This window comes from Macrobrachium rosenbergii, chromosome 22, assembly GCF_040412425.1.
Source record: "Macrobrachium rosenbergii isolate ZJJX-2024 chromosome 22, ASM4041242v1, whole genome shotgun sequence".
NCBI lineage: Eukaryota > Metazoa > Arthropoda > Malacostraca > Decapoda > Palaemonidae > Macrobrachium > Macrobrachium rosenbergii.
The window spans coordinates 42,555,677-42,568,524 of NC_089762.1; the positions used below are offsets into that span (position 1 = coordinate 42,555,677).

Below are 12,848 nucleotides of genomic sequence, written 5' to 3' on the forward strand. Positions count from 1 at the left end.
ATTCTTACTAGGTGGAATCGAAAAGCCATTTAGTCTTAAGGTGAATTTCAAAGACGCCCTTTAGATGAGCAAGAATTGCCGAGGACGCGTTTACTCTGTAATTACTTTTACCAGAATATTGTTTGATCAGAATTACTAGATTCAGTAGTCTTGTCGTTCGTTAACGTTGCGTACATTAAGGTAAATGTAATTTTTTTTTTTTTTTTTTTTTTTAGTGAAGTTTGAGTTAACGATTCCCCTGTATATCTGTAAGGTCAGGTAAGGCAGGATTGTGGTAAAATGTCACCAAAAAATGACACGGGCAAATTTACTCAATGGGAGGGATGAACAAGTAGTATCGAATTTTGATTGAGAAATGTGAATGTGTAATTTATATATACAAACAATTTTATGATGGTGTGAAACTTGCTTGTATATTGTCATGGTTTGGTGTCGAGTATATTATGGCCAATATAGGCAATACTGAGGTAATTAAAAAATCGCAATTTTAAGAAGCCGGAACTCTGCCCCTAATCATGGGGTAACGGAAGCGTCCAGGGCGAAAGGGATAAGCAGTTTTCGCTGGCGTTACCAGGACACCACAGACAGTTTGCTTTGATTATGGTTCAGCTTTCTTAGTATTTACCTTATTCGTTGTCTTGTAATAAATCATAAATTCAGTTACTGGTAATTTTTTCTTTAACTAGATTCTTTTGCTGTGGATTCTATGAAATCAAGAGTTCAGGTGATTTGCTGAGGCTTCGCTCACTGAAGCCTATGGCTTATGAGTTATGAAAAGGCACTCCTAACAAGAATATCCATTGGGAGCTTTATTAGATTTGTAATTTGTGAAAAGCATTTTCTTAGGTTTGTGATTTTTGTCTGTCAATTTTTAACTTGCTGCCTCATTACCTCAGCCAACTTGACGCACCATTATCATCTTCCACGGGTTTCTTGTCACCATTTAGTTTTGGCTTTGAATGTAAATGACGTATGGATTGTTTAGTCATGTGGATGGTTGGTGAACACCCTGCATAGATGGGGGAAAGGGTAGTGCCGTCAGTGCACCTCATGCGGTGCACTGTAGGCATTACTTAAGTTCTTTGCAGAGCCCCTTCGGTCCCTAGGTGCAACCTCCGTTCATATTCTCTTCTATCTCAGTTTCACCCTCTGTTAATTGATTCATGGTGCAACTGCGAGGTTTTCCCCCTGTTACACCTTTAAACCCTTTTTATTTTCAATTTCCCTTTCATCACTGAATGACCTCATATGTCCCAGCTATTGGTCTTTGGCCTAAATTCTATATACTATTCTATCATAAATACTTAACCGGTGAAATGGATGCTTCCTCCCTGCAGGTTTTTTTGTGCAGTTATCAGGTTTAGGTGATACTTTTACCTTTGTCGTCATTACTTGAGCTCTTGCTAATTTTCACTTCGGTTTAAGTTTTGACTCCGAGATTTCAGTATATATGGGAGTTTTGTTTAGGTAATTCGTAACATCTACATGGCATGAAATTATGAAGAGTAGGCTAAAAAGCATAAAAAAAATTTCAGTGTGCAGAAAATGTGAATATAAAGGTTAACAGTTTTATACACGATCAACTGTTAGACTGGTTTATCAGTGAAATATAAGGTGCAGTGCAGGACTTTGTTTTGATTTTCTGTCATCAGTACTGAAATTTTCATATGAATTAATGGATTATAAACTATTTCCTCCCTGTTTCTGTAGGATGAGGGGACATGTGTTGGATTTCTTCCATCTTTAGTGAAACGCGACTGGATTCAGCCACCAGACTTAGGGAAGCCCGACACAATATTTTTGGAACGCCTCCATCACCAGGGAACATATACACCAGAAATTTTGAAACCGGGCTATATGAAGACCAAGCACCATTCATCATCACAGCAAAAACTCAGAAGTAAGTTTTTTAATTCTCATTAATAAAGTTTCAATGATTCAAACAATTCTAAGCTGATTTTGAAATGAAAACCGATAAATTTGTTTTTGAGAGGATTGTTCATGAAGGGCAGTGTATAAAATCTAAGTTCTGGTAAGAATTAATTTTTAATGAAAGTAGCTTATTTTATTTACACGTAAATTGCATTGCTCACTTAATTTACTTAGTTATTAATTCATTTTTAGTTAATGAATTTACTTTAATTTACTTATGGATATTAATGAATTTACTTATGATCGACAGTTATTGGGCTAAGCTTTAAGCAACTGAGTAAAGAATAATTTAATAGGCACAAGCCTAAGGTGTAGAAAGATTTTTTTGGGGGTACTTTCTTAGACACTTGGTGTTTTTAGAGAATTAAAATTTTCCAGATAATTTAGTAATATGGAAATATACTTTCAACAGATTTGTGAAGAACGTCAGCGCCAACTGCACTCCTTACGTGAAGTCTAGTTGCGGAGGTATTTGAATAGTGAGTCGTTAAAAGTTCAAGGAAAGTTCCGCTGTTGTCTATTGCTGTTAAGAGGACGATTGCCACTGCCAAGATCATCAATGTGAGGTTTTGCGGCCTGCACATAGAGTATTGCTAAGACATTTGACTAGCTAGCGGGCAAGTGCCACTGCCAAGTTCAGCTTTTTGAGGTTCTGCGGCCTGCACGGAGTTTTGCTACTGCCAAGACCCGCTAGTGCGCAAGTGTTCGCAGTGGGGTGGCAGGGAAGTGCAACAGAACTACAACTACCCAAGATCAGCAATGTGATGTTTCGAAGGTTGCACGTTGAGATTTTTGCTACTGCTGAGAGGCCAGTCAGCGGGCAAGGGCTTGCAGGGAAGTAGGAGTGCAATGCAAGGGTTCCATTGATGGGTTTTCTACAGAGTTTGTATACACAATGGAATTCTCTGCTGTAGGGCGTTCATGAGTACCTAAAGGTACAACAGCACCTGGTTGCTAGTGGAACGGTGATTGTAACCGTTAGAGAATTATATACTATAGGGTATTTTCTGCAATATTTTAAGGAAAGCTTAATAAATCAAAATTTTCAAAATCAAAACTTTATTTCCTAGCCTCTTCGCCTTATGAACAATCCATGAACAATCCTTATGTGGATAAATCCAGTCTAAGTTACAGTAAGCCAGGTGGTTGCGTCAAGAGCCTGTGGCTAAATCCAGTCCAAGTTACAGTAAGCCAGGTGGTTGCGTCAAGAGCCTGCACGTACTGTCTTAAATCTTGTCAAGTCCATATAGATTTGTGGACGTAAAGTACCAACACCTTCCACTTGAGATCAGAAGATTTGTATTACCACAGATCAGCCGTCCACTCTCCTCAGATCAGCCGAAGATTTGTATTACCACAGATCAGCCGAAGATGTGTATTACCAACACATTATCATTATCTCTTGAGATTGATGATTTCATATCGACCACCACTCTTCGATGATTACTTGTCGCTCGCTTTTACTGCGCATGATACTAGTCTCACTCTCAGGGTTGATGGATGCCATCGTTTCACCTGAAAAGTATGGTCACAAGGGTGTTAAAACATCAAATACAGCCGCGGTAACACAGCCGCGGTAAAAGTAACTAGCTAACTTTTATATATCTGCAACTTCAAACTAACCATAAGTTAATTAGATTGAGATAAGTAATGCTGTCTTTAAAGTTACAAACGATTACTTGGAAACAGATTTATAGCTACATGTAATCTTTGTCCCAATTCCATGAACTTGGACTAAAAATACAATTTTAGTAAACTGTATGAGTTTTTAAATCTGTGGACTTAAAACGTCAGGTACTTAACTTCCATTCACCATCTACGTGATATTAAGTAAATTATAAGAGTTTTGAGGAAAACCATTAGTGAGAATTACAGTAAATTTACTATAATATTCAAAGTAAAACATGAATCCACAGTTCTTACTTATTCAATAGTTTCCTGACAATGTGCCGTTGACAGTACTTTATAACTTTGGTCGCGACAGTCTGCTTACATGAAGAAACAGTATACCTTCGTTTCTTCGTTCCAGTGATTCAGCGTTGACATTCCCAGCGCAGTCTACCTGAAAATTATGCACAGATTATTATCCTTGTACAGAATGAAATCTAACTTTTTAAACGTGAATGACAATTCCGAGCCATATCCTAATTTTTATGAGTTAAAGCAGACTAGATTGCCAAGTGTTATGCAAACAAACAAGGCCTAAGAAAAATTACTTTGGTATGCGGGAGAAAAATGAAAATTTGCTAAATTACAATATAGTGGCATAATTGCAGTTAGATAAAAATCAGTACTATCCGTCGTTCCTGTACTGCACAAACCTATGAGTAAGTAACGAAGGAAAGTTAAGATTTAAAATGTTTAATGTATTTGCTGTTACATAACATGCGAACTGTTGAGCTTTACGTGTGTTTTAGCGCATAGCCATCCTAAAAGACTTAATGGTCCATTTCGAAGCTATTTTAAATTATTTACCACATCTGCACTTCAACATATATAACTACGCCCATTACTATACTGTACAAGGAAAAACTCAAAACCTTTACTTATAAATACTTGCACAAAGATTATGCTACTCAAAAGATCGATGGGGAGTGGGGTGGGTGCTGGATGGGCTTGTTAAGGATTCGTACACTAAATACACTAACTGAAACGGCATCACTTGATTTTAGTACCCCCAACGACCAAACTCCCAAAACTCTCAGAAGAGAAAATTTTGACGATAAGCAGGTTATTGGTGCAGAATGGTATGAACAATGAGCTAGGCCTAAAATTAACAGCTGGTTAGAAGTCTACTAATCCAGCGTAATCAGGAGTTAGCTGAAACTTAAGAGAGTTGGACCCTGCACTTGTATTACTGGGTCTCAGAAGCTGACCTGCCAATTACCATATCAGCAAACTTAAAACAAGACAGCAAAACGCCAGGGTTGGGTAAACTCCGCAATAGAACAGCACTCAAAAGGAGATTCAATTAAAAAGATTTCCATAGATAAAATCAATATCCCATTAATCCCACTTCGCGAAATAGCCAGTATAGCTAATATATAGAAAACTGATGCTGCAGGTAAGAGGCAACCTTTAAATCAACAAAACCAGGTTAACTAACACCAAGGTATGGTAGGTATCAGACCAGAAATGCACAATGTAGGCAAGTATTAAGACTCCAGCGTAGGATTTACCATACCAGTCAAACCGTTGACTTCGCAGAAGCTGATTTGATACAGCTTGAAGATCACTGATGTGTCAATACTTATGAAGTGACTACACGCCCCTATAAGAACTGAAAGTCATCTGGTTAAACTACTTTAATACTACTAATCCTCCAGAGTACTCAGTATTGCAGTTAAAATACTTATTTTAGGTAGAGTACATCAACTATTTTATAGCCCCATATTCACACCAACACGTTTGATGAGACCACTACAATTGAGAAAATGCAGTTGTGTGTGTCTTGAATGTTCGTGGCACTACTGTTCCTGCAGTTCAGTGTTTAACTAAAAGCCTGTAGTAGGCATACTTAAATGCGAAACACTGCAGGAAGCACTTATAAGGCCACTGACCTGATGTCAAGGCTCCAGTCAATACCAGAGAATACATTAGAACGACCTGAGCAGTAATCCTCACGCAAAAATATCCAAGTATTTTAGTCAAGGTCACTCAGTTTAGCGGCAGTAATTGCATACGACAAAGGAAAAAAAAAAATGAAATTAGACATTTTAACTAAGGGAAACACTACTGCTCAAGTTCAGCGAAAAATTCGCCACAAGGAGCTAGTTTACGAACTTTCAAGAATTAAACTCTTGATGCTATAGGGAACAAGAGAAAATCTTCCCTAGACCCAATGTAAAAGCCCTGAAACAAGGTTCAAACACTTGTTCAGTCCCTCAGATCAGTCAAAATTCTTTTTTAGTTTCATTTATACGTTTACGAAACTTCCTTCATTTCACCCCAGTTTCCCAGGAAAAATTGAAGTAAACTACAGTAGTCCCAACTCTGATGATATAGCAAGTCAAATTGCAGAAATTAAAAGCTGTAAACATTTGTCTAAAAGACTTTCCAGTAAATCAACCAATTAATTTCAACACCTAAATCCAGTAGACCATACATATCGTATTTCCTATTTTATTAAAGGGGTTTCTATTTCAGGATGGTATCTAAAATGTTTAGTAATAACTGGACGCCAATAACGATAAAAAAATTTATCTCTTTGCAAAATCACAAGCTGTACACTTCCCCAGTAAAAGTTTTAGCTACCTAAACGAATGCCACAAGGTCTAAGTGAAACACTCCCTCCTACTACCTAGACGCAAAAGTAGTCTCGCCTGAACAGCAAAACTTGTCTTATTGTTCGAGCCATGATCTGGCACTTTTGGTAGGCAAAATCGTTGATAAACATGAAATTAAAAATCTTCAATGAAAGTACTGAAAGTACCTATGGCCGAACCCTGTCAAGGAACAAAGCCATTTAAAGCCAATACGATAAACTTTTTACTAAAGAGAACCCTATCAGTCTTTTTGAAGTCGTTTTATGGAAGCCCTTCTCTGTACTTTAGTCCATTAAGTCAGTTTAAAACTTTTTATAACTATTGATCAAATGGCGTGAAGGACGAGGCACTATATAAACGCGAAGCGTTGTCACTAGAACATTTCAGTCAAGATTCATGACCGTGCGCTATAGCACAAACTCGTGATCGACATTAAAATTAACCATTGATTACAAAGTTCAGCCAAAATACAGTACCAAGGAATTTGTAGGACTAATGGCTACATGTGCTATGATAAATCTTTGATAAAGCGTCCAAATACAAGTGAAGGTATGCTAATTCTTAAAGCTTGGAATATGCTAGCGTAACTATAAACTTGTCCAGATTCCTATTCACTTAACGATAGTTTCAATATCAGTAACTGTGAGCCTGCCTGAAGACTTAACACTAACAAACAAAACCCAATAACTAGTACAATGCAAAGTTAATATGCATCGCTTACGTGTTTAAATAAAATCAGACAATTTCCATTAATTTTCTTAATGGTAAGTAGAAAAAAAAAATTCTAACCATCCGCAATCGTTTGAAATTTCCCAACATGCACTACAACAAATGTCACCATTGAAGCAATGTTTAAGCTTTTCATTCACGAACTATCCTTAACACCAAAACTTAAGCTTTGAGACTTCACGAATAGCATAAAAATCACCAAGAGGCTGTACTTACCTTACCTTCAGTTTTAACCCAGTTCACAAGCAAAAACTCAATTCACAGTAATATTCAGATCAGCAAATGCACGTAAGGAACGAGGTATCCTACATATATTCAAGTTTTCTCACTTCAAGACACTAACATCAACCAGTGTTGGGCAATTCAACAAAATCACTGAGTGCACCCTGCAGTTTTAAGAATGGCGACACAAACTATAAAGGAGCTTGGAATGTGTACAAATGGCGAACTGTGGGACGAGAAATAGTACCCCAAACAATATTCTAACCATCCACAAACATCTGAAATTTCTTGAACACAGTCCACTCACATATATATCAACGATGAATTTCCACATCCACGAACTGAACTTCAGGAAACACCAAATCTGAGTTAACACCTTGTGAATAACACCAAACTCCTTGAAAGAAATACACTCGGCTCACCTTCAGTTCCTATACACTTCACTTACAAACACTAAAAGGCGAGATTTCACTCTCTAACTTTCTTCTACAGTTTAAAAAAAAAAAAAAAAAAATCAAGGACCCGAGAAACGAGGTCATACATTTTGCAGGACCTTGTCCTCCTTTTTAGCGTTTAAGGTGACTCCTTCTATGTTGTAAAGAGACTTGTATGAGCGATACAATTCAGTATTATAGGTTAAACAAATTGTTCGTTTTAAATAATGACTATGTACAGTAGTCTTGTAAGCGATTTCATTTAAAATATCTCAAGTTTATATTGGTTTGATTTATGACTTACGAAATTTAGGCCTATCAAGCCAAGCGCTGGATCACTTTCGGTCATTTAGGACTCAAGGGAATGAAAAGATGGAGTTGGGTGGTTTGACTATAAGATAAGGAGATGCAGAAAATTAAGGAGATGAAGTACAAAGGTCTACAGGTGGGACTGGAGAGAGAGAGAGAGAGAGAGAGAGAGAGAGAGAGAGAGAGAGAGAGAGAGAGAGAGAGAGAGAGGAAATGTAAAAAGTGAGCAAACCCTAAGCTGCAATAGAATACTTGAGGCGGTGACAATGTAAGATTTTTGACCATACAGAAGGGAAACGCTAATCAATTTGTACTTTAGCAATTGGAGCTAGAACTTAATATGTCGAGGAAGAGTATGTAACTTTCCCTTTTCATTTAATTGTATTGTAACTAATCGTAAAAAAAAAAAAATTAAAATTAACTGTGAATGACAACACACACACACACACTCGCGCGCGCGCAAAGTGAGGTGGGAAAAATTCAAGATGGGATCTATCTGTGAATGAAATGTGGGAACCTATTTTAAAATAAAAAACACTACTAAGGGATTCAGAACCGATGAAGCACGGTTTTTCAGCAACAACTTTTTATCAAAGCATCGGATAAAGCTGAAAGTTGGCAAGTGTATATTTTATAACCCTACTTATTTTTTGCAACTAATATTTAGTAGACAAGTTCGATAGTTTTTATATTTATAGAGTAAAATTAAGTCACCGATGCTGAAACCGAGAAATTCACAGACAAGGATCCTAAAACAATTCGTGACGTAAACATAATATGACGTCATGACGCTCCTCCCATCCACTGGGTAGGCGGTGAATGGATATGCTTACACAGTTTAGGCTTCAACAAATTCGATAATGGCCAGCAGGATATGGAATTGTCCCCGTGGTTGCAAGACTGCATTTGTGCTACGGCTTACCACTTTGTATTGAAGCGAGAAGACCTGTGGCAAGATTTACTCTAGTGTGAATAGGTAATTATTTCTATGGTGGGTAATGGTTACTTGGCCGCCCCAAAAGTGCGGGCAGGAGCTGTTAGACAACACGTCATTTTGAGGAAGAGTACTTGAAATCGGACATTATCCATGAGAGCGTGGGACCAGTCATTATTGATCTCGCTAGCGACGATGAAAACGTGGATGATGACCTCCTCCTCGAGAGTGACGACGACGAAGACATTTTGTAAATTAATTATGTATAGTGTTAGATGTTTTATTTGTACCTCTAAAACATATCTATTAAAACACAGTGATTATAACAATATGTTCCTCATTCAAACTGATTTCAATATATTTTCCTTTCCATGCATATCAATATAAATCGTGTTACATTTGATTGATATTGAAGCAGGTAAATAATAGCTTGAGCTTGCCCTCAAAATCTTGACTCCTACCAGTACCTTTTATTTGCAGCGAGTATACAAGCGCTGTTTAGGGTGTTATATGATATAAATAAAAACCAAGAAAAATAACAATGGGTTACATTAACTGAAATAAAACAATGGCGTTGACTTTACAACTCTAACAATTGAGGGAAATGAGGCATCATTGCTTTTCATTTAAATTCTACTTCTAGTGACCGCTCCTGACATGCTGCAAACAGAAGGCTATAGTGTCGAAACCTGAGATAAACAAAATGGATTGTCTTTTTGTATTCCCGCCCTGAATAGATGTAGATCTAACAAATGAGCTATAGACTGGTTCATTATGTGGATGAACTACTTGCACTGAATTATTTGTAAAGTAGAAACAATACGAATATCAAGAAAATGGAAGAAATCCAAGCTAACAACTTAGTCCTAACAACTGCTGTAAAGTTGCAATGAAACCTCCACAAAATAATAATAATAATAATAATAATAATAATAATAATAATAATAATAATAATAATAATAATAATAATAAAATTATTGAGAATGATAGTGCTATCAAGGGGACGAAGACAAATCCTGCTCGCCATCATTGATATTGCTGAAGCCTTGTATGGGTATTAAAAAGGCCAAGAGAGACAAGGTCTACCCAATTGGATGTCGTTGCCTCCTGCCTGGAGTAACTATGTAGGCGATGACATATCTTCGAGGTACATGCTCATTGCGGCAATTCACCTGCTGATGCAATAAGGAAGTGATGGGATATTTGGGGAAAGTGAGCAAACCTTCCCTTTCTCTTGGCCTTGGGTGCTAATATCAATTAGTGAATATGCCATCGCCAAGTGGGAGAGCCACAGTGAAGAGACGTTTTCCCCATATGTAAAATTCTCTTCACTGTGGGTGGAGCCTTATGACGTCATGGTTAACGTCATTATTGTGTTCAAAACCCTTACCTGCGATTTTGATGGCTCTGGCATAGGAAACCCACTTTTACTCTGGTAAGTACCAGAACTATTGAACTTAGGTAGTAAATAACACTTGCAATAATTAGGTAGGGTTATAAAATATACACTTGCCAACTTTCACCTTTATCCGATGCTTTGATAAAAAGGTGTTGCCGAAAAACCGTGTTTCATCGGCTCTGAATCCCTTAGTAGAGTCTAAAATAAAAGACTTGCAGTACGCCGTAGTCTCCGCCTTTGAAGTTGCTGATTGGCTAGTCATTCGTGTAGGCGGAAGTAAATATGAGTAACAATAATATTAAAAAGCACTATCGTCTTAGTTTAAAAATAAACATAGCTATAATTCTTTTTGTAATAAAAAAATCATAATTGTTTATTATAAATTGAATTATATTAATACTTTATGATGATAGAGGTCAATATTTATAAAAAATAATAAATCTAAAAGAATTTTTGATAAAGTATTTTTGGCAACACAGACAAACCAGACGACACATAGAATTATGTCACATCTTGAACGACAAAAGAACATATATAACTCTAAAATCTTCATATAGAATGATGTACTTAGCTGTTGGTGAATAAAGAAAGCTATAATGGCGTTTGAGGAGAGATCTCGTACATAAACTGTGATTTTCAGTCTTAATTCATCTTGAGCACAACCGAGATTGAAAAGCCCTTAGGTTTGAATGTCCCGGTCTGTTGATCGGAAGAAATCCAAATACAATCATTAGGCAGACGCACAAAGTTCGTAACCGTTAAACACATTTTTGTTAAAATTCATCAATTACTATGATAGACTGGATGCTAATTAATGGAAGATTTTCTATTTTTAGAGTCATTAGATTAAGTTAATGATCAACGAACCAGCGTCAGTCACTGAACATAGGTCTAGTTCTACAACTTCTTGCATTTCTTCTATATGTGAAATACTTTTCACCGGGATCAACGTAAGAACCAATGCTTCGTTGAAGCAGCTCTACTTATCGTGTGGAGAAAGAGAGAGAGAGAGAGAGTCCTGTTATTTATGAAAACACAAAAAAATGATAGGGAGACAATTCATATGGTACTATTAGAAGCAAGACATTTCGATTTAGTAAGTACGCAAGGCTATAAAATTATCTAAACGAAGGAAGCAAAGCCTACTAAATAACATATGATTTGTGACATCCTGGAATGTCTGAGAGACAAAAACTTCATAACAGGAAAAAGCGAGAAATGAAATGGTACTAAATACGATTAGACGAAGGCCCTTGAAAGAAAGATATCATTAGTGCGATAAACAGGACAACGACTTCGTGGACTTGCCCCTGTAAGAGAGGAGGAAACGACGGAAGTTTAAATGAACAAAGTTCCCCGACTTTTGAATTTTTGGCGTCATAGGCTTAGGATTGAAAAGTCAAGTGCAATATTTAGCTCTCGTGACCTGAGATATCAGTTGCTACTCTCATGTTACTTATGTACTGTAAATGTGGCTTTTTCTAAAGCAAGGTTTCAGATAAAGCTGTGCAGTCAAAATACGACACTTTTCTCCTAAAGAAATATTGATATCACAATACCTCATCATCCATAACTGAAACGTTGTGTCCCATCATGGATGGGAAAGCAGCTCTCTCTCTCTTTCTCTGAGTGTTGTCAGTAACAATGTTTCAAAAAACTGTTGTCAGCCGTGGCTTCTTGCATACCCATTTTCTTTGAACATTCAGACACAACCATAATGAAAAGAGGCACTGTATTATTTGCTACTAGTGACTTCTATTGAGAATTAGTAAAAATATTATTTAAATAATACCTAGCAACTCTAGCCTAAACGGAGGAAAACTCCCATTTTCTTTGAATCTTCAGACACAACCATAATGAAAAAAGGCACTGTCTTATTTACTACTAGTGGCATCTATTGACAAAAAGTAAAAAATAAATAATTTAAACAATATCTGGCAACTCTATTCTAAACAAAGGTAGAAAAACTTCGATTCTATTTAAACTGTGCTACATTTTACCTATGTAATATAATATATAACTTTTATACATGGTACTGATTTCATAAAATTACTAACATAAGCAATTGTTTCAGATAAACCACTTAAAGAAATAAAATTTAAAAAAGAATACTTAGCAACTTTTCAGGCAGTAAACTTCTTCGAAAGTAGATATTGTCCCTTCTTTCAAAAATCAAATAAAAATTTTTAAATCAATTAGATTATTATATAAATATATATAAGTTTAAATTAATAAAATATTTTGAGTTGCTATGAAATTTTTTGGTAAGAAAATAAAAAATCTTGAAGGATTTCCGCTAATGGTGTTTGGTAACGTAAGGTGCAGACGAATTTTGAAAGCCAAAACAAAACGTAGACGTAAAAGAAATTGAAGAGTTTTAAAACCGTCAAATTAAATACCACAGTGACTGTACATTGAATGAATATGAATAAACTAGGCTGAATCACTCAGTTTTAGTATTTACTCTATTACTTTAAGATTAGGTAAAACAAAAATCTTTTAAATTTAAACCTCAAATTCCTTACGAACACAAAACTCTTGCATGCTGTAATTTTATTTTTCAAGATAACTTACATTAGTTATAATAACTTATTTCGATGCCTAAGATAACTTACATTAGTTAT

The 12,848-nt window shown here is 36.2% G+C and overlaps 1 long non-coding RNA gene across 2 annotated transcripts; it reads right to left on the reverse strand.

The window, feature by feature from the left end:
- Positions 1-3,316: 3,316 nt before the first annotated feature.
- LOC136850402 (uncharacterized) lies at positions 3,317-7,636 on the reverse strand. Of its 2 annotated transcripts, none has more exons than XR_010856626.1 (3): positions 7,456-7,582; positions 3,856-3,994; positions 3,317-3,447 (listed from the first exon to the last, which is right to left on the reverse strand). It is a non-coding gene; the product is annotated as an uncharacterized lncRNA (long non-coding RNA). The 2 variants fall into 2 exon arrangements; XR_010856625.1 differs by having other exon boundaries at positions 3,319-3,447; positions 7,571-7,636.
- Between the last annotated feature and the right edge of the window lie 5,212 nt (positions 7,637-12,848).